Genomic DNA, 21,804 nt, shown 5'->3' with positions numbered 1-21,804 from the left:
TAATTCTGACCTTTCCTGGGTCTTGTGAGGATCAACATTATGCTATGAGCTGGTCTCGGACCATGCAGAGAGCAAGCTCTCTCTCTCAAAAGCTGCTTCCTTTATTTCATTCCCTACTGGGGAAAACTAATCAAACATATAGGAAGCTTAAGAATATTCTGTGGAGATTTTATTCTTTGCTGGTGGCCAGTTTCAAGAAACGCATACTGATGAACACAAGCCCATCCCCACTCCCTCTCCTTACAGGCTCCTCCAGCTGAGCAGGCCCAGGCCTGAGGGACAGGCCCAGGAAATATCCATAGGAAACGTGTCCTGTTGGTGAGTGTCTGAGTCGGGACTCTATTCTCTGTGATTTATTTTTCTTTTTTGTCAAACTGAAGAATAACCTGACACTGACAAAAATAGAGATGAAATAGAAACTGCTAAGAGTTCCTGTTTTGGGGTGTTTTAGAAAGGCCTTTCGCTTCCTTGTTCATGCAGAAAAATTATCATCATCCTCAGTGCTCTGCTTCATGGCACAGCACAGTCCCTTCTCCTGTGTCCTGAGGCTGAGTCTTTGCTCTTCTGTGACAGCCCTTCCTCCTGTATACTTGTCTGTGCCCTGTCACTGTATCTTCAACACGTGTTATAGTCACTGCTCTACGGTCAGGCCTAATTTCCCCAGAGACAATGGCTTCTTAAGGGCAGCATTAGATTATGTATGCCCAGTCTGCAATCAGTACTCAGCAAATTTGGTAAAATACATAAACAAATGAAAAGTATACTGAATTGAGATCAAGAAAAGCAGGATCATATCCCAGCTCTGATTTAAATGCCTTTTCAATCTAGAAGAACCTTGGTATACTAATCTGTTCAGTACATAATCCTCATCTTTGGCCTCACAGGATTGTTGACATGATGAAATGAGATAACAATATAAAAAGCCTTTTTTTCTTACTGATTGATTGACTGATTGACAGGGCCCCACTCTGTCTTCCAGGCTGGAGTGCAGTGGTGTGATCATAGCTCACTGCAACCTCAAACTCCTGGCCTCAGGCAATCCTCCCACCTCAGCCTCCTGAATAGCTGGGACCACAGGTGTATAGCACCATGCCCAGTTAATTTTTAATTTTTTGCAGGGATGTGGTCTCGCTATGTTGCCCAGGCTGGTCTCAAACTCCTGGCCTCAAGAAATCCTCCCACCTCTGCCTCACAAAGCACTGGGACTGCAGGCATGAGCCTTCGTGCCTGCCCAAAAAAACCTGTCAAGGTAAAATGCTATTCTAATATAATGAGTTACTGTTAAGGAATATCATGCTCCATTTAATTAAGGTTAACTCAAAAATCAGTTCAGGAACTTTTTTTAATGCCATCCAATACGAGCTGAATAATAAAATAGTTTAAACGAGAAAAGAATGGAATTAATTCATTCAGAGATGCAAATAACATTTTTAGCTCAGAAAATAAACAAGTATTGGTACTTACAGTGTATTATTACAGTATAGAAGGATATTGAAAGAAAATGCATGATGGGTGAAAAGTAGGCTAGGATGGGAGAGAAGGAGAGGACAGTAAGAAAGTCAGAGACACATAGATGGGCACAGCAGGGGGTCACCCTTAACTCATTGTCTAATCCATACTGAGCAGATTACTTCATGATCTCATTTAATCCCCCCAGTCTATGAAGATGGTATTACAACCTCATTGTACAGATGACAAACCCTAGAAACTTGGAGAGGTGAAGTAAGTTGAAGCACAAGATGTAAGCTCCATGAGGGCAGGGGTGTTGCATTAATGTACATGCCCCATACCTGGGAAATACCTGGCTTATCACTATTGCCTGAAAAATAGTTCTTTAATGAAGGAGTGAGTGTCACACAGCTGGTAAGTGGCAGACTGATTAGCACTGATGCCTACTGGCTGGCTTGCTTGACTATACCACAACCAAGTTTATATCAGGAATTTGTAATTCATAAAAGCTACAAGGCCAGCAAAATTCAGAAAATGGCGCAATTTATCCACATCTGTGAAATAGAATAATTAGCAACCATGAAATAAATGTAAATATAAATATTAACACTATGTCATAAGCCCTAAAATTTCCTAACAGGAAAGTGCTCTGATTGGCTATTTATAGTAGAGTGTGACATGGGATGTTAGCCCATGTTGTTCTATTTAGTTCTTGTAACTGCCTGGCTTAAGTGTGAGTTAGAGAAGAGTAGTTATCCCAGAGGAGTTTCACTCCAATAACAGATGGTTGTATTTCAAAAATCAGCTTTATTGATGCATAATTTATGTGATATGAAATGAGCCTATTTTAAGTATACTCAATCATTATGTTTTGGCAAATTCATACACCTGTACATCTACCACTACTATCAATATATAGAACATGTAAATCACTCCCAAATTGTTTTTATTATAATGTCTTTCAGTGACTCTCTTCACTCCAACTCCCAGCCCCAGGACACCAACGATCTAATTTCAGTCATGATACATTTGTTTTCTCCACTCTAGAAACTTATATACATGTAATGATTATACCTACTATAAGCAATGTTTGGCTTCTGGCTTCTTGCACTCACCATAGGAATTTTCAGGTTCATCCAAGTCAATGAAAGTATTAATACTTTATTTCTTTTTATTATTGCTATTCCTTTGTATGGAGTCTTCCACAATTTGCTCATCTATTCACTTGTTGCTGTGGTTTGAATGTGTCTCACAAAAAGATTGTGTTGGAAACTTAATCCCCAATGCAACACTGTTAAGAGTAGTATGTTTAATAGGTGATTAGGCCATAAGGGTTCTGCACTTATGATGGATTAATGCTATTATTGCAGGAGTGGGTTTCTTACAAAAGGATAAGGGCAGCCCCCTCTTGTGCTCTCAATCTCTCTCCTCCTGCCTTTCCTCCTTCCACGATAGGATGCTGCTGCAAGAAGACTCTCACCAGACCCTGGCATCTCAATCTTGGACTTCCCAGCCTCCAGAACTGTGAGAAATAAATTTCTGTTAATTATGAATTGCCAAGCTCTTCATGAAATTGTGTTTACTATTGAAAAACAAATTATCCAGTTTCAGATATTCTGTTATAGCAGCACAAAATGGACTAAGACATTTGCTAATGGACATTTGGATTGTTTCCAGATTTCGGTTACTATGAATAAAGCTGCTATGAACATCCATGTGCAGCTCTATGTAAAGACATATGTTTTTATGTCTTTCAAGTAAGCACCTAAGAATAGACTCACTGGGCTATAGGGTGATAGTATGGTTAACTTTGTAAGAAATTGGCTGATATCCAAAGTCGCTGTAACATTTACACTCCCACCAACAATGCATGAGAATTCTATTGGCTCTACGTTGTTGTCAGCACTTATTATTTTTAGATTTTTTTAAGTCTAGCCGTTCTAGTAGGCATTCTCATTGTGGTTTTAATTTGCAATTTCCTGATGATATTGGGCTTCTGTTATGAGTTGAATTGTGTCTCCCAAAATTACATGTTGTGGCTCTAATTCCCAGTGACCTTATTTGGAAATAGGATTTTTACAGATATAATCATGTTAAGTTGAGGTCAAACTGGATTATGGTGGCCCATAAACCCAATGACTAGTGTCCTTGAAAGAAGATCAGGTAGTTAGATATAGGCACACACATACAGGAGAATGCCATGTGAAAATGGATGCAGAAATTGGAATAATGTATGTATAAACCTAGGAATACCAAGAACTGCCAGCAGCCACAAGAAGCTAGGAGTCATGGAACAGATCCTTCCCTAGAACATTCAGGACCATGGCCCTGCTGATACCTTGATTTCAGACTTCTACCCTGCAGACCTGTGTGAGAAAATATTTCTGTTGTTTTAAGTCATTCAGTTTTCAGTACTTAGTTATAAGGGCCCTAGGAAATTAATATAGCATTTTTCATGTACTGATTAGCTAATTATGTGTGTATATACATATATGTGCGTGTGTGTGAATTAAATGTTCAAATATTTTGCCCCATTTTAAATTGGATTATTTATCTTCTTGTTATTGAGTTGTACAGGCACACGCACGCACACACAAACACTTTGGATGCCAGTTATTTGTCAGATAAATACTTTGTGAATGTTTTTTCCAAGTCTATGGCTTGTCTTTCATTTCCTTAACAGGGACTTTATTTGAAGAACAAAAGTTTTTAATTCTAGTGCAGTAAAATTTATGTATTTTTCATATTATGTTCTATGATCTATATGTCTTAAGAGATATGTATCTACCCCAAGGTTATGAATATTTGATTATATATTTTCTTCTAGGAGCTTTATCATTTCAGTCTTTATGTTTGTGTCTACTATCCATTTCGAGTAATTTAAGTGTATGATATGAGATGAGGGTCTAGTACTTTTCTTTTTCACATAAAAATCCAGTAATTCCACCACCATTTGGTAAAAAGACAGTCTTTTCCCCCATTGAAATGTTTTAGCAACTCTGTTGAAAATCAATCGAGCATATATGTGTGGGTCTATTTCAGGAATCTCTGTTCTGTTTCATTTAATGATATGCTTACATCAATTCTATTATGTGTTGTTACTGTAGTTTTATGAAAAGTCTTGAAATAAGGTATCATAAGTCCTCCAATTTTGTTAATCTTTTCCAAAACTGTTTTGGGTATTTTAGGTCTTTTGCATTTTCTTCTAAATTTTAGAATAGGCTTGTAAATTTTGGTGGGAGGAGCCCCTGTTGTAATTTCGATTGAGATTTCATTGAATCATGAGTCAATCTGGGGAAAATGGACATCATAAAAATATTGAGTTTTCTACTTCAGCATCATGGTAAAGCTTCCCATTTATTTGAATTTTAAAATTTCAGCAATATTTTGTAGTTTTCATTATATAGGTCTAGCACTTTTGTATTAAACTTATTTCTATGGTATTTTAATAAATTATTGTATTGCTTATTACCAGTATGTGAAAATATAATTAGTTTTTGTATACTGAATTTGTATCCTGAAATCTGGCTAAATTCACCTCTTAATTCCAGTACATTTCTGGAGATCAAAATTTTCTACATCTGTGAACATAAACAGTTTTACTTCTTTCTTTTCAGCCTTATGTCTTTTATATTCTAGATTTATTTTACTAAATAGCAGTTCCAGTACAATGTTGAATAGAAATGATGAAAGTGATCCTGATCTTATGGAAAGGTATCTAGCTTTCTAGGTAAGAGATTAGCTGTGGCTTTTCATAGATGGCCTTTATTAGCTTGGGTATGTTCGTTTCTCCTCCTAGTTTGCTGAAAGGTTTTGTTATGAGTGAGTGTTGAATTTTGTCAAATGTTTCTTTTGTATCTATAGTGATAGTTGTATAGTTTTTCTTCTTCATTCACATTGTATCATAAATTATGTTGATTAATTTTCAAATTATCAACCAATGTTGTTTTCTGGATATAAACCCTATTGGCCAGAATGTATTGCTATTGTTAGCATGGCTCTGGCCTCATCTAAATTCTGAAAGATTTTGTGTGGGAGTGGTACTATCTTCCTCAAATGTTTGATGGAATTTGCTAATGAGGCCATCTGTGTCTGAAGTTTTCTTGGGAAAATAGTATATTATTATAAATTTAATATCTTTAGTACATGTTGAACTATTCAAGTTTTCCATTTCTTCTTCTACCAACTTTTTAAAGGTTTGCATTGCAAGAAATTTTCCTATGTATCTAAGTTCTTGAATTTATTGGCATAAAGGTATTCATAATGTTACTTTATTAACACTAACATTTGTAGTATCTATGGTGATGTCTCCTCTTTCCTTATTAATACCAGAATTTACGTCTTTTCCTCTTTTTTCTTGGTTAGCATAATTAGATGTTTATTAAAGTTTTATTGACCTTTTCCAAGAACCGATTTTTTGGTTTTATTGATTTTCTTTATTGTTTGCCTCGTTTCTATTTCACTGATTTCTGCTCTTCTCTTTATTATTATTTTTTCTTTCAGTTAGAGTTTAATTTGCTCTTTTTAATAGCTTCTTAAGGTGGAGAGTTCATAATAGAGTTAACTGACTTAAGACCCTATTTTTCTAATATAAGTATTTAAAGATATATATTTCCCTTTAAGCACTGTTTTAGTTGCATCCCACAAAGCTGATATGTTGTGTTTTCATTGTAATGTACTTCAGTTTATTTTCTAAAGTCACTTGTTATTTTTTCTTTGGTATATGTTTTAGTTGGTATTTTCTAGATATTGAAAAAAATCAATTTTTAATCTAATTAGCTTTATGCTAGAGAACAGACAGCCTTGTTTTACGGCTCAGCATAAGTTCTACTTTGATGAAAGTTCCATGAGCATTTGAAAAGAAAGTGTATTCTGCTGTTGTTGAGTGTTGAGTTTTACAAAATATTATTTCAAATGGGTTGATTGTACTGATCAAACTTCTACATTCTACTAATTTTTTTCGTCTGTTTATCTTTTCAATCACTGAGAGAAGAAATGTTATAATTTCACAATCTGATAGTGATCTTGTTATTTTTCCTTTCAGTTCTTATTCAGTTTTTGCTTCATGTATTTTGAAGCTTCAAAATTATAATATCATCTTTATGTTTTTATAATTTAAAATTGTGATATCTTTATGTTTTTATAATTATGAAAAATTATTCTTTATCCCTAGTAAAATTTCTTGTCCCAACGTGTACTTTGTCTAAAACTAATATAGTTTCTCTAGATTTTTTATGATTGGTGTATTCCAATCATTTACTTTTAACCTATCTGTGTCTTTATGTTGAAAGTATGTTTCTTGTAGACAGCATATAAAGGTTGAGTATCTCTAATCCAAAAATCTGTAATCCAAAATGTTCCAAAACCTGAAAGTTTTTCAATGCCAACATGACACTCAGAGGAAATGCTCATTGGAGCATTTTGGATTTTCAGATTGGAGATGTTGTACCCATAAATATAGTGCAAATATTCCAAATTCCAAAAAAAATCAGAAATCTGAAACACTTCTGTTCCAGGCATTTAGAATAAGGGATACTTAGCCTATAATTAGGTCTTACTTTTAATCCAGGTTTTGCTTTTAATCATTTCTGCCTTTTCATTTGCATGTTGATATTAGTTACATTTAATGTAGTTATTGACATAGTTAAATTTAAATCTACTGTCATGCTATTTGTTTTCATCTGGTTTTGTTGCTCTATTTTGTATCCTTTTCACCTTTGAGATTAAGTATCTTTCTGTATTCTACTTTGTCTCCACTATTGCCTTATTAGCTATTCTTTTTAGTGTTTATTATTTATATATTTGGTTATTTAGTTATGTAGGTAAATGCTCTGGGGTTTACAACTTATTACAGTCTAACTTCAGATAATATCATACCATTTCACATGTAAGAATATTACAAACGTATATTTCCATTTCCCCCTTCTATCTGTTGTAATATTGTCATTACTTCTACATATGTTGCAAGCTCCACAACACAATGTTGTTATTTTTGTTTTAAATGGCTTATTGTTTTTCAATAAAAATTTAAAATGAGGAAAAATGATTTTATTTACTCACATGTTTACCATTTCTGGTACTCTTCACAACTGTGTACAGATGTAAGTCCTCAGTAGATACAATTTTCCTTCTATCTGAAAAATTTCATTTAATGCTACTTATATTCTGTACTTTGGGCAACAAATTCAGCTTCTATTTTTCTAAAAAATTTCCAAAATTGTCTTAATTTTGGAAGAAAACTTTCAAGGATACTAGGTTGATAGTTTTTTGTTTTTTTTTTAAAGCACTTTAAAGATTTTTCCATTATTTTCTTAATTTCATTTTTTTTCTGATAAAAAAATCAATGAACCTTCTTATTTGTATTCCTCTATACTTAATGTACCCTTTTCTTGGGCTTCTTTCAAGATGTCCATTTTATCACTTGCATGCAGAAATCTAATTGTGATGTATGCTGGCATAATTTTGTTTTGTTTTTTATCCTGCTTGATTTTCACTTAATTTCTTTAATCTTTGAGTTTATAGTCAAATTTGGAATGTTGCCAGCCATTATTCAAATAATTTTTCTGTTCTCTTTCTCTCCTTCTGAGATTCAAATTACATACACCTTAAATCACTGAAGATTATCCCATGGTCTCTGTCACTGAGAATTGTTTAGTATTTTATTTTGGATCATTTTTATTGCAGTCTTCAAATTCCCTTATCTTTTCTTTTGCAGTTTTTAATCTGCTGTTAAAACTTTCCAGTGAAATATATATTTCAGATATTACATATTTCAACTCTAGAAGTTTTACTTGATTCTTTTACTTATATAGTACATTTGTATCTTCTTAATGTTCAAAGTTTCCTTTAAATCTATGAACATATTTATAGTAGCTATTTTAAAGTTCTTGTTTACTAAGTCCATATCTCTGCCATTTGTTGATCTATAACTATTTACTGACTTATTTTTTTCTGATTTTAGGTCATCTTTTCCTGCTTCTTCACGTGTCCTGTAATTTTTTAGGGGGACAGGATATTGGCCACTGTAAATGTTTTGTTATTGAATTCTAGATTTTGTTGTCTTCCTTTATACAGTGTTGAAGTTCATTTTGGCAGTTTCTTTTAGATCACCTTGAACATTTAAAGGCTTCTTTTTAAGTTTGCTGTGGCAAGTCTAGATTAGCCTTTACTCTTGGGTTTGTTTTAACCCAATCATGGGGTCTTCATTGAAATATCCCTCGTCTTGCTGCCCAGAATTCAAGCTCCTTTATACACTCTGGAATTGCTTGGCTTAGAGATTCTCTAGTTGTTCTTTGATCAGCTAAGTGGGCTTCTGCCCTATGCATTCATAAGTTATCACATTCATATGATATGATAGGCATATCATGATATGATACACATATGATATGATCATATGCATCTTAAGGATAATCATATGCATATTTCTGGAGCTTATTGTCTATATACCAATTTCTTCTTTGAAATTATGTCCTGCTACTTCTAGATGCCTCAGTTTCACTGAACTCTGATCATTTCCTCAGTTCTTCAGTTTGCCATCCCTGCTTGATATGCACCTCCCTCTGCTGCAATCCAAAAGTGCTTCCAGGCAGAAAGCAAGAGCAAGTGCAGTTTTCATCTTGTCTGTTACCTTCTTATCAAGGATCACATTCCTGAGCTGTCTATTGTTCAGTGTCTTCTGTTAGCTATTTCTTATCTTTTTTCCCAGTTTTCTAGTTGTTTGTAGTACAAGGGTAAGTCTGGCAAGAGTTACTCTAACACATCTGGAGCAGAAGTTCAGAATGTCTGTCAGGATAAAGAGCTGTTCTTTAATTCAAAAAGATTCTATTTAGAATTCTAGTTCTTCCATTCACCATCTGCAATTGCTATATAGATAAATAACTTCTTCTTATATTCATTTTCCCATTTGTAACGTTGTGATTATGGATCCTGTCATATAGGAGAGTTGTAATGACTGTCTGATCTAAAATTTATTCTGCCTTGCTTTTCTCCCCTTCTTTTCATTCCTTCTTTCCTGTCCTGCCTTTCTGCCTCCTTTCCTTAGTCTCTCTCTCCCTTCCTGCTTCCTTCCCTCCTTTCCTTATTCACTCCCTCCCTTTCTTTATTCTTTCCTTCCCTCCCTCCTCTCTCTCTCCTTCATTCCACAAATATTCTACAGAACATGGAGAATCAGTAGCAAAGACCAAGGAAGTTCCTGCCTACCTTGAGTCTACCTTCTAGTAAGGATAAATAGGGGAATTAATAAATAAAGAAGATACATAAGATAATAAAAAAAATCTATGAAGGAAATAAAACCGTGACATAATCAGAGAGTAATGAGAAGACTGGATTTGAATATGGCCATTAAGATAGTCTTCTCTGGGGGGCTAACAGTTGAACTAAGACCTAGGTAAGAAGGAATCAAGAATATAAAGAGACAGCAGGAAGGCATTTCATGCAGAATGATCAGCAACTGCAAGCTCTGAGGTGAGAATGAGCACATTTATTATAGAAACTGAAAGGCCAGTGTGACTGAAGTGAAATGAAGGATGGCATCAGTGGTACAAGATAAACTGGGAGAGGCAATCAGGGACCACCAATTCACAAGAGCCACAGAGGCCAGGGTTAAAGGTGAAGTGCCATGGAAAGAGTCATTATAGAGATTTTTGTTTGTTTGTTTTATAAGCAAAGGAGTGATAATAAAATCTGATTTCTGGTTTTTCATTCCATCTCCTCTATGAAAACTCCTAACAGTGCTATAATTTCAAAGGCCTGTTTGTACAATGTAAATTGAATTTCACCAATATTTATTGAGTGGATATGATATGCCATATGTTGTGTGGAGCAGAAATAGAGAGGATATTCTCTGACTGCCTACATCTCATAATTTTCTTGGGAAGTTAGATATATGCCAAGTAACTGTGGCTGTTTCTTTACCATTATTGAGCAGAGTACAGAAAAATCCTTAGTGAGCTGAAAACTGATGCTAAGTCTGAAAACTTTCTACCCACAGACAGTTCCCCCATCACACTTTCCCTCTCCAGTTTTTCCATGGATACCAGGCTGTGTGCCATTCTCTATCAAGAAGAGAGGCCTGAGGCCACCAAAGCCATTTTCTATTTTTCTTACCTGACAGTCTGCTCTCCCCAGCTTGCTTACCAGTGACTAATCTTGAGATAGGAGAAGGATGCTTTAAGTAAAATAAGAAAAAGTCATACTTAATTAAATGGATTTTGGGCACAGCTAGATTATTCTCTGGAGGTCATAATGGGATTTCATGGCTCCAAACTGAGTATCCTACTAAAAAGAACAAAACTAGAGCTATCAGGATTCTAAACACTTGGAGTTTCCATCTCTTAAATTTAAAAATATATCCACATTGTGTCAATCACGGACCAGTTATATTTCTCATACATTTTTAACGTGTTGATCCTGTGTGTCATTCTTAACTATACATAGCATAGGCATTTAAATTAAATATAAAGTGATCCTCAGGAGACGGCCAAAGTGAAAAAACAAGAAAAGTAATTGAAGTAGATTAGGAGAGAATTTGATAAATACTCGTCAAACTAAAACTGATTATTAAGTAGCATGGCCCTGTCAGAGAGGGCTGTTGTCTTGGAAATTCTTCATGAGGCTTGAAACTTCTTCAGCAATTGATATATACCAATTTCTTTACTTTGCTCTCAAATAAATGTAGTTTTCTATCTGGTAATATGTTATACATGTTCATTGTGTTTAAATATAGACAATTTTGAAAAGTGGAAGACAAAAAAGGAAAAAAATATGTATTTTGAAATGTATAAAAAATTGTCGATATTTTGAAAAGTAGGAAAAGAAAAAAATTACCATATTCCTACTACCACCCACTTAAATCTTTTCCTTCCTTCCTTTTTTCTTTCTTTTCTTTTCTTTTTATTTGAGAGAGATATATATATATCTCAAAGTATATATATATATATAGTTGCCTAATAACTTTTTCAATGTGCTTTACAATGTGATTCCATAGTATCAGATTATTGTTAAAGCTGAATAGTTTCCTATTATATAGATATAAATTTTCTCCTATTGCTGGAAGTTAAAAAGATGCTTCATTTAGGCTACTTTCATTTAAAATACTTGAAGAATCTGGTATTACAGTTGATGAAATAAGATATGATGAAAGAAAGAACAACTTTCAGAAACCCTGTCTCTATTTCATGGGGGTGAGAGGCAAACCTGACAATAGGTATTATTTAGAGACACCTATTTTATTCCCAGCATTCTACTAATAGCTTTACTTACTTAATCTCTTAAACCTCACAAAAAACCTAGGAAGTGGAGTCATTCCCATTTTACAGATGGAGAAAGTGAGGCTCACAGAAAGTAAACTATCTAAGTAATACAGTTGTATAAATAGTAGAAAGAAACTTTAAGCACAGGTCAAAATGATTCCAAAGCTTTTAAATAGATCCCAAGATGGAATAGTTATCAAGGTAGGACTTTGCATCTGCTTAAAACAATTGAGGAAGAAAAAAAAGCAAAAGTGTAGTGGGTAATTTGGTGCTGATTAAATTGGGCCAATTATTTACATTAAAATAATAGATAATTTGGTACCTTGAAGACAGTAAAACTGATTTGATCTTTACCTTTCTGGGGCAGGTTTATGATTCAAATGTCTTCAAGGTACAGTTTTCCTTATTATATAAAAGCACAACATCTGGGAATGTTTAAGTAGACAATAGATCCAGAAGGGCAAGCAACTAACTTTCAATATATTTTCATTATTTTAGGAGTTTGAAAAACATTAATTTACTAATTCTACACACCGCAAAGCAATGATAATTAAGCCTATTTATAGATGAGAAGACAGTCTGCAATGTTAATTTAGTTCATATCTCCTATAATGCAGGATTTTTATCACCTTGAGGTTATTAATCCAACTCCTACTCAAACAGCACTTACGATAATTATTTTGCAGGTAGGCTCCTTTTCTTCCAATGAGAATGAAACCAGCTTGAAGGCAGAGAATGGATCTTAAAACTAGAGATTAAAATCTGGATCATTAAGTTTCAATCAACTTCATTACACTGGTCCCATATTTTACAGATGAAGAATATGAAAAAAAAGGTCAGGTGACACAGTCAAAGACACGCAGCTTTTTAAGTCTCACAACAACTAGACATTCATATCTGTGGCTTAAATCTTCAACGCCACTTCCTGTGGTATGCCACTGATTTGTGATTTCCTATACTACCCATGATGTCTTGATCTGTGCAAACACTCAATATATGTATGTGAAATTAAATTGGTGAATTTCCCTAGATATTATGTTATCTATGCCAACATCATGCCATAACCAAAAATGCTCAATCAGCATTTATATCTTCTAGAACCTCCTGTCTCTCCCTTGCCCGGCATTAATAAGTTGGCAAGGTTTTTTGTTTTGTTTTTCAGAAAGCAGAATAATTAAAAACAAAAGGTACTATCCTGGGTGCTTTTAAATTTTTCCTGGGTAAGCAGGTAATGCTTTGAAGCTACAAACATTGAATGCCTAATGTCACATTGCCACTCAATATCAGCAGCCACCACTTTCTGAATGACGGTGATAATTGGGTGCATGTAACTAGAAGACATTGCAATAAATAGATTTATTTTTGTCTGAAGCTTGAAAACCACCATCTGCGCTGGGGTTTAGAAACACTGTATGGAAACGGAAAGTATACTGGACAACCAAAGAAAACCATTTAGCATGAATGGTTGAAAATCGTCCATTTTCTTTCCTTCCTCCCTTCCTTCCTCCCTTCCTCCCTTCCTTCCTTCCTTCCTTCCTTCCTTCCTTCTTCCCTCCCTCCCTCCTTCCTTCCTCTTCCCTCCCTTCCTTCCTTCCTTTTTTCTTTCTTTCTCTCTTTCTTTCTTTCTTTCTCTCTCTCTCTTTTCCTTCCTTTCTCTTCCTTCCTTCCTCCTTCCTTCTTCCTTCTTTCTTTTTCTTTTTCTTTTTCTTTTTCTTTTCTTTTCTTTTTCAGGGTCTTATTCTATCGCCCAGGTCCAGGCTGGAGTGCAGTGGCATGATCTCAGCTCATTGCAGCATCGACCTCCCAGGCTCAAACAATCCTCTTGCCTCAGCCTCTTGAATAGCTGGGACTAGAGGCATGTGCCACCACTCATGGCTAATTTTTCATTATTTGCAGGGATGGAGTTTCACCATCTTGCCCAGGCAACTCCTGAACTCATGTGATCTCGCCCATCTTGGTCTCCCGAAGTATGGGGATTATAGGCGTGTGCCACTGTACCTGGCTGAAAATAGTTTTCAATGTCAGTCTGTGCATCATCTAAATATGCAGCAGTCCACTTTTATGACTTTTTAATTTCTCCTGCAAGCTTTTCTGCAAGTACTCATTGTCCAGTAGGTATTTTATTTTTAAAATAGTGATTTGCTTAATGTCCATTTTGGCACCTTGCTTTATTGTGCACCACTTTATTGCCTTAGCAGATACTGCATTTTTTACAAATTGAAGGTTTGTGGAAACCCCGTGTTGAACAATTCTATCAGTGTCATTTTTTCAACCGTACATGGTCACTTCATGCCTATGTCCCGTTTTGGCAGGAATACTTGCGATATTTCAAAGTTTTTCATTATTGTTAGATCTGCTATGATGATCTGTAATCAGTGATCTTTGAAGTTACTATTGTAATTTTTGTGGGACACCACAAACTGCACCCATATAAAATCAACAACTTAATCCACAGATGTTGTGTGTGTTTTGGCTGCTCCACCAACTGATCATTCTCCCGTCTCTCTCCTATTCAGGCTTCTCCATTTCCCAAGATACAGCAATATTGAAATGAGGGTAATTAATAACCCTAGCAATGTCCTCTAAGTGTTCAAGTGAAAGGAAGAGTCACATATCTCTCACTTTAAGTCAAAAACTAGAAAGAGTTAAGCTTAGTGAGGAAGGTATGTCAAAAGTTGAGAGAAGTATACCTTATTAGCCAGGCATAATGAGTGGCTCATGCCTATAATCCTAGCAATATGGGAGCTTGAGCTCAAACTGGAGGCCAGTGGATCACTTGAGCTCAGGAGTTTGAGACCAGTCTGGGCAAAATGGCAAGACCCTGTCTCTACAAAAGAATACAAATATTAGCTAAGTATGGTGGCATGCACCTGTGGTCTCAGCTACTCAGGAGTCTGAGATGGGAGGATTACTTGAGCCTTGAAGGTAAAGGTTGCAGTGAGTCGAGACTGTGCCACTGTACTTAGGCTAGGTGTTGAAGGGAGACCCTGTGTCAAAAAAAAAAAAGCTGAGATAGGTATCTTGTGCTAAACAGCCAAGTTACAAATGCAAAAGAAAGGTTCTTAAAGAAAATTAAAAGTGCTACTCCAGTGAACACGAGCATGATAAGGAAGTGAAACAGCCTTATTACTGATGGAGAAAGTTTTGAGGGGTCTGGATGAAATATCAAACCAGCTGAGCCATTCCCTTAATGCAAAGCATAATCCAGAGCAAGGCCCTGAACTCTTCAATTTCATGAAGGCTGAAAGAGGTGAAGAAGCTGCAGAAGGAAAATTGGAAGCTAGCAGAAGTTGGTTCCTGTAGTTTAAGGAAAGAAGCATCTCCATAACATAAAAGTGCAAGCATCTCCATAACAAAAGAAGCATCTCCATAACAGAAAAGTGCAAGGTGAAGCAGCAAGTTATCCAGAGGATCTAGCTAAGATCATTGATGAAAGTGGCTACACTAAACCACAGATTTTCACTGAAGATAAAACAGCCTTGTATTGGAAGAAGATGCCATCTAGGACTTGCATAGCTAGACAGGAGAAGTCAATGCTTGGCTTTAAAGCTCCAAAAAATAGCTTACTTTTCTGTTTGAGGCTAATGTAGCTGGAGACTTTAAGTTGAAACCAATACTCATTTAGTATTCTGAAAATTCTAGGCCCCTTCAGAATTATGCTAAATCTCTGCCTGTGCTCTAGAAGTATAACAACAAAGCCTGAATGACAGTACATCTGTTTATGGTATAATTTACTGAATATTTTAAATCCACTGTTGGGACTTACTGCTCAGAAAAAAGATTCCTTTCAAAAAAATTACTGCTCATTGACACACATAGTCACCCAAGAACTCCGATGGATATCTATAAGGAGATTAAAATTATTTTCATGCCTATTAATGTAACATCCATTCTGCAGCCCATCAATCAAGGAATAATTTTGACTTTCAAATATTTAAGAAATATGATTCATAAGGATATAGATGCCATAGAGAGTACTTCTGATGAATCTGTGCAAAGTGAATTGAAACCTTTCTGGAAAAAGATTAATCATTCTTCATACCATTGGAAACATTGTGATTCATGGGAGAAAGTCAAAATATCAACATTAGTAGGAGTTTGGAAGAAGTTGATTCCAGCCCTCATGGATGACTTTGAAAAGGGGTTCAAGATTTCACTGGAGGAATAAACTGCAGATGTGGTGGCACCACCAAGAGAACTAGGATTAGAAGTGGAGCCTGAAGATGTGACAGAATTTCTGTAACCTCATGACAAAATTAACAGATAAGGAGTTGCTTCTTATAGATGATCACAGAAAGTTCAAAATCAAAATTCTTGAGGTGAAATATATTCCTGGTGAAGATGCTGTGAACATTGTTGAAATAATAGCAAAAGATTTAGAATATTACATAAACTTGATTGATAAAGCAGTAGCAGGGTTTGAAAGGATCGACTACAATTTTGAAAGAAGTTCTGCGGATATAATGCTATCAAACAGCATCATATGTGTAGAAAAATCTTTCACAAAATGAAGAGTCAATTGATGCAGCAAACTTCATTGTTGTCTTATTTGGAGAAATTACTGCAGCTACCCCAATCTTCAGCAATTACTACCCTGATTGATCAGCAACTATCAATATCATAGCATGACTCTCCACCAGCAAAGAAGATCACAACTCCACTTACTGAAGGTTCCGACGAACATTCACAGTTTTTAGCAACAAAGTATTTTCTAACTAAGGTATTCACACTGTCTTTTAAAGACACAATGCAAAAGCATTATGTGCTTTTGGACTACAGTATAGTGTAAACATAACTTTTACAAGCACTGGGAGCCAAAAAATTCATGACTGTCTTTACTGAGACATGAACTTCACTGTGGCCTGGAACTAAACCCACAATACCTCTAAGGTATGCCCATACATGTCAAACAGTGTACCAATATAGATGCTATTAATAGCTATATTATAGATGCATTAATAAGGACTTACTATGTGCCAGGTACTGTATGCTGTCTTTTCAAGTCTTAATTTCAATTTAATCATCAACACAATCCTTTTAATGCTATTATTGTCTCTAACTTATAAAAGCAGAGATGGAAGCTTATCAAAATTAGCTTGCCCAAGATCATATAGCTAGTAAGAAATAATAAAAGCTAATACATTTTGAGTTATTTCTATGTGCTTGACATTGCTTGACACTGTTCATTAAATCCTGTTAACAACCCTATGAGGTAAGCATATTATTATGCACACTTAACAGATGAAGACACTGAACCCTGGAAAACCCAGGGTTAAAAAGCCAGTCAGTGATGGTACAGTGAGGCTTCAAACGCAGGCAGCCTAACTCTAGAATATAGGCTCTTGAAAACTGTGCTGTGTTACTTTCTCAAACTGGTGGTGCTGGAGTTTAGAGATAGCTCTATCTGAGCAAAGTTTCCACCCTAACGACTGTGGAACATGACTGGATTCTGGGGAAAATTCTGTGAATAGAATACCATTATGGTTTTCTTCAATAAGCTAATCCTTCACAACAGCACTAAAAAAATGAAATGGGCATAAATCTAACAAAAATGATGCAAATGTTTATGCTGTTACCATTAAAAAAAATCAGTGAGAGAATTTAGAAAAGACCTAAATAAAATGAAAAGATAAACTGTATTAGTGGACTAGAAACCTCAATATATTAACATATCAATTATCCTCAAATTGATGTATAGTTTCAACACAATCCCAGTCAAAATTCTAGTAGATACTTAAAAAAAAATTGTCAGGCATTACAATTATAAAATGTATATAAAAATGTAAATACCTAATATGGCCAAATCAATGTTGAAAAAGAAGAACAACATTGTAGGAGTTAGAGTATTTGATTTCAAGACTTACCATAAAACTACAGCGGTTAAAGCAGTGCGGACAGTGTGGTATTGCCATATAAACAGACAAATACATCAATGGAACAGAACAGTGTCTAAAATAGACCTGCATGTATATAATCAATTGATTTTTTTTTAACCAAGTACAATGGTAATTTAATGGAGAAAGAATAGTCTTTTCAAATAGCACTGGAACAATTAGATGCCCATTTGCAAAGGAAAAAAACATGACAAAGTCACACCATATACAAAAATTAATTAAAAGAGATCACAGACATAAACTAAAAATCTAAGATTGTAAAACTTCTAGAAAGAAACATAGGAAAAAAGTCTTGGTAATCTTGGATTAGGCAAAAATGCTTTTATAGGACACAAAAAGCATGAACCATAAAAGAAAAAAATTGATACATTGAATTTTACTAAAATTAAAATTTTTGGCTTTTCAAAACAAACTATTAAGAATATTAAATGGCAAACTACAGCCTGGTAGAAAATGTTTATTTGCAAAACACATATTTGTTAAAGGACTCATAAGCAGAATACATAGAAACCTCCTAAAACTCAATAAGACAACACAATTTTTAAAATGAGGAAATAATTTAATATATACTTTATCAGAAAAAGATGAGAATACCAAAGAAGCCCATGAAAGGATACTCAGTATCATTCATCATTATGGAAATAAAAATGAAGTCATTATTAAATACCACTAGATACCTATTATAATGATTAAATATTAAAAAGAAAACAATTCAGAATATCAAGTGATGGAGAAAATATGGAGCAAATGGAACTCTCAAATACTATTGGTGGAAAGTAAATGTTACAATCTCTTTGGAAAACAGTTTAGCAGTTTCTTAAAAAACTAAATATATGCTTACCCAATAATCCAGCAATTCCATTCTTAGATATTTATCCAGGGGAAATGAAAACATATGTCCACACAAAGAGTTGTACATAAATAACATTAATATTTATAGTAGCTGTATTAATAATTTCCCCAAACTGGAAACAATACAAGTGTCTATAATCTGAGGAATGGGTAAAAAAAAAAAATTGGGTACATTCATATGATGGGATACCACCCAGCAATAAACAGGATTGTAAGAGTGATGCTTGCAGCAACAACATGGATAACCTTAAAATCATTATGCTAAGTGAAAGAAGCCAGACACAAAAGGCTACATGCTGTGTGATGACCTTTATATGACCTTCTACAAAAGGCAAAACTGTACAGATAGAAATCAAATTAGTGGTTTCCAGGAGCTGGAGGTCCGGGAGAGCACAAACCACAAAGAAGTATGCGGGAACTAACTTTTGGGGCGATAAAAATATTCTCTGTATTTCCCACCCATGCTTAAGAGAGAGATTCTCTTTCCTCAGGATGGACTCTAGAGTCAGGCAGACCTAGTTTGGACACCAGCTCTGTTACTTCCCGTGAGGAACTTGGGACAACTCACTTTTCCTTTTCTGAGCCTGATTCTTCTAACTAGGAAAGGAGGAGAAGTTTTACTTCATAGAGTACACATTGTAAGTATGTGTAAATGGTTGTTGATTGAGACTCTTATCTTGCTTCAAAATTGGCAGCTGGAACTCAGTGTTGAGACAAAAGGGTTCATATCCAAGAGCTGCCACCAAAAATTTAGGTCAGACATTTCCCTTAGGACTTATTTAAAAGCAGCAAAACTGACTTTGCTGTCACCCCCATGACCCCACTTCTCAAGCGTTACCAACTCTCTCCACCCTTCACTTAAACAAACAAAACAAATCAAAACAAAAATCGTGGAGAAGAGGGCTGAGGAGGAAGATACTAGAGGCTCTGGGAGGGTTGAGAGCTTAGTATAGAGGCCTTTCCTTCACCTCCCTGAACCATCTGCCCCCAGGGAAAAGGAGAAAAGGTGCCAGAAAGATCCTCCCCCTCCCCGCCCCCACCCCTGCTGCGAGGATGGGGTGCCTAGAAGGGAAAAAGCCAGGTATTCTCTCTGAGAATCTATTCATGCAGCAGACCAGCCAAGCAGCTTCTTGGGCCCACAGGAGAAGAGGTAGAAGGGAATTGGGAGAGATGATAGGAAACAGAGGGTATGGCCTCAAATCAGTCTGTCTTAGTCAGCTCAGGCTGATATAACAGAATACCTTAGACTTACACAACAGAAATGGGTGACTTGAACAACAGAAATCTATTTCCCACAGTTGTGGAGGCTAGAAGTCCTAGATCAGGGTGCCAGCATGGTTGGATTCTGGTGAGGACCCTCTTCATAGTTTGTAGTTGTCTGTCTTCCTCCTATGTCCTTACATGGCAGGGAGCAGAGAAAAGGCAAGCAGGCTGTCTGGTGTCTCTTCTTAGAAGGAGACTAACCTATCATAAAGGCTTCACCCTTACGATCTAATTACCTCCTAAAGGCCCCATCTCCAAATACCGTCACAACTGGGGCTTACAGTTTCAACACATACATTTTGGTGGGACACAGACATTCAATTAACAACACAGCCTTCATGTACTCCTATGGTTTGATGCAGCAAGGATGAGTAATTATCTGTGGCTCAGAAGTCACAGAAGTCAGGTAGGTATGGGCTGTCTTGATTGCTGACCAAGAAGATTTCTTGTCAGGAAAGGATTCTCAACAAGAAGTTTTGCTGTGACCTGCCAAGGTATGGCAGAGGTCAAGCAATGTAGTGTGTACCACACTGAGCCCTGTCAAGAACCTCACAGATATACCTTTCCAGGTCAGCATTTGAATATGCCTAACAGGAGGCACCAACAGACCATAAGAGGGTCAGCCACAGAAGCAGCACCCAGCCAAGAGAGTGGAACTATTTTCATGAGCTGGTAAGAAAGTGGTAGTTGCCACTCTTGCTCTGTTGCCTTTCTGATATGGTTTGGCTATGTTCTCACCCAAATCTCATCTTGAATTGTAGTTCCCATAATCCCCACATGTCATGGGAGGGACCTAGCAAGAGGCAGTTGAATCATAGGTGAAGTTACCTCCATGCTGTTCTCATGACAGCAAGGGAGTTCTCACAAGATCTGATGGGTTACCAGGGGCTTTCCCTGTGTCTTTACTCTGCACTTCTCCTTGCTGCTGCCATGTGAATAAGGACATGTCTGCTTCCCCTTGCACCATGACTGTAGGTTTCCTGAGGCCTCCCCAGTGCTGCAGAACTGTGAGTCAATTAAACCTCTTTCCTTTATAAATTACCCAGTCTCAGGTATTTCTTCATACTCCCATCCATACTCCCCTCATCCTCCAACTCCCAATGTCAGAGGAGATGAATGTGGGAAAGACAAGTAGAAGTATCCCAGAACCAGCCCAAAGCAACTTTCTCCTACCGTCCCTAAGTCACAATTCTAGGCAGCACAGAGGAGGGGCGGGTATGAAATCTGGTATGAGATGGGAGGTGTATATTGGATGAACTTTTAATACCAGAAGATGATTGAAAAGTTATAGATTCTGCCCAAGATATCTATCGCTAAAGAATCAGAAAAGGAGATTTTACCAGCATGTTGCAAACAGTGAATGGGGGAAAACATCATGTTTATACGTGTTTGATTTTGGGTTCCTCAATAAACTGGTTTTACATGTATATAAAGCACCTGGTACATTACTACACACACAGTCACACTCATATGCATGTGCACTCATATGTGTGTGTATTTTAAATATGGTAGATAGCTATTAGGAATAATAAAATAATATTAGTGACAATAGTCATTGCAAAGGGAAATATGACACTTTTATACTGTTTAGTCCTAATCTGCATTCATTTGCACTTGCCCACATTCAATAAATCCACATTGGGCTCATTATGTGGAGGATTCTGTGAAAAATACAGATTAATTAGGCAAATTTCTACCCTCTAGTAGATTATAGCCTAATAGAGGAATTCAAACAGATAGAAAACTTATGAAGAAATATGATACAAGGTGTCTAGTACCAAGGAAGGATCCACCAGTTTTGAATTCCCACTATGCCCTAAGTCCCCCTATGCTGGAACTTGACCTACATCATTTTGTTTCTCACAACAGCTCTTTGAGATACATATTATGATCCTTTTACACATAGATCCTCCCTTGCCTTCTCTTTCCATTCCTACTTCTACTTTTACTAGCTCCTATTATTTGAGATCCTACCAGTTACTAGGCTTGACATGTTCAATACGAAAATATAAAAGGATATGACTATTTCACATATGGAGTGGAGTGAAAAGTGAATATTTATAATCAGACAGATCTGGAGTTTGAATCCTAGGTCT

General features: G+C 36.0%; 1 protein-coding gene across 2 annotated transcripts in view; it reads right to left on the bottom strand.

Moving 5' to 3' along the window:
* Positions 1-21,804, bottom strand: part of DAB1 (Dab, reelin signal transducer, homolog 1 (Drosophila)) — a 1,258,753-nt gene that overhangs the window by 781,250 nt on the left and 455,699 nt on the right. The window lies entirely within an intron of this gene.

Source organism: Colobus angolensis, unplaced genomic scaffold (assembly GCF_000951035.1).
Source record: "Colobus angolensis palliatus isolate OR3802 unplaced genomic scaffold, Cang.pa_1.0 Scaffold102, whole genome shotgun sequence".
Taxonomy (NCBI): domain Eukaryota; kingdom Metazoa; phylum Chordata; class Mammalia; order Primates; family Cercopithecidae; genus Colobus; species Colobus angolensis.
Note: the sequence above shows the minus strand (reverse complement) of the source record. Positions and strands in the feature narration are given on the sequence as shown.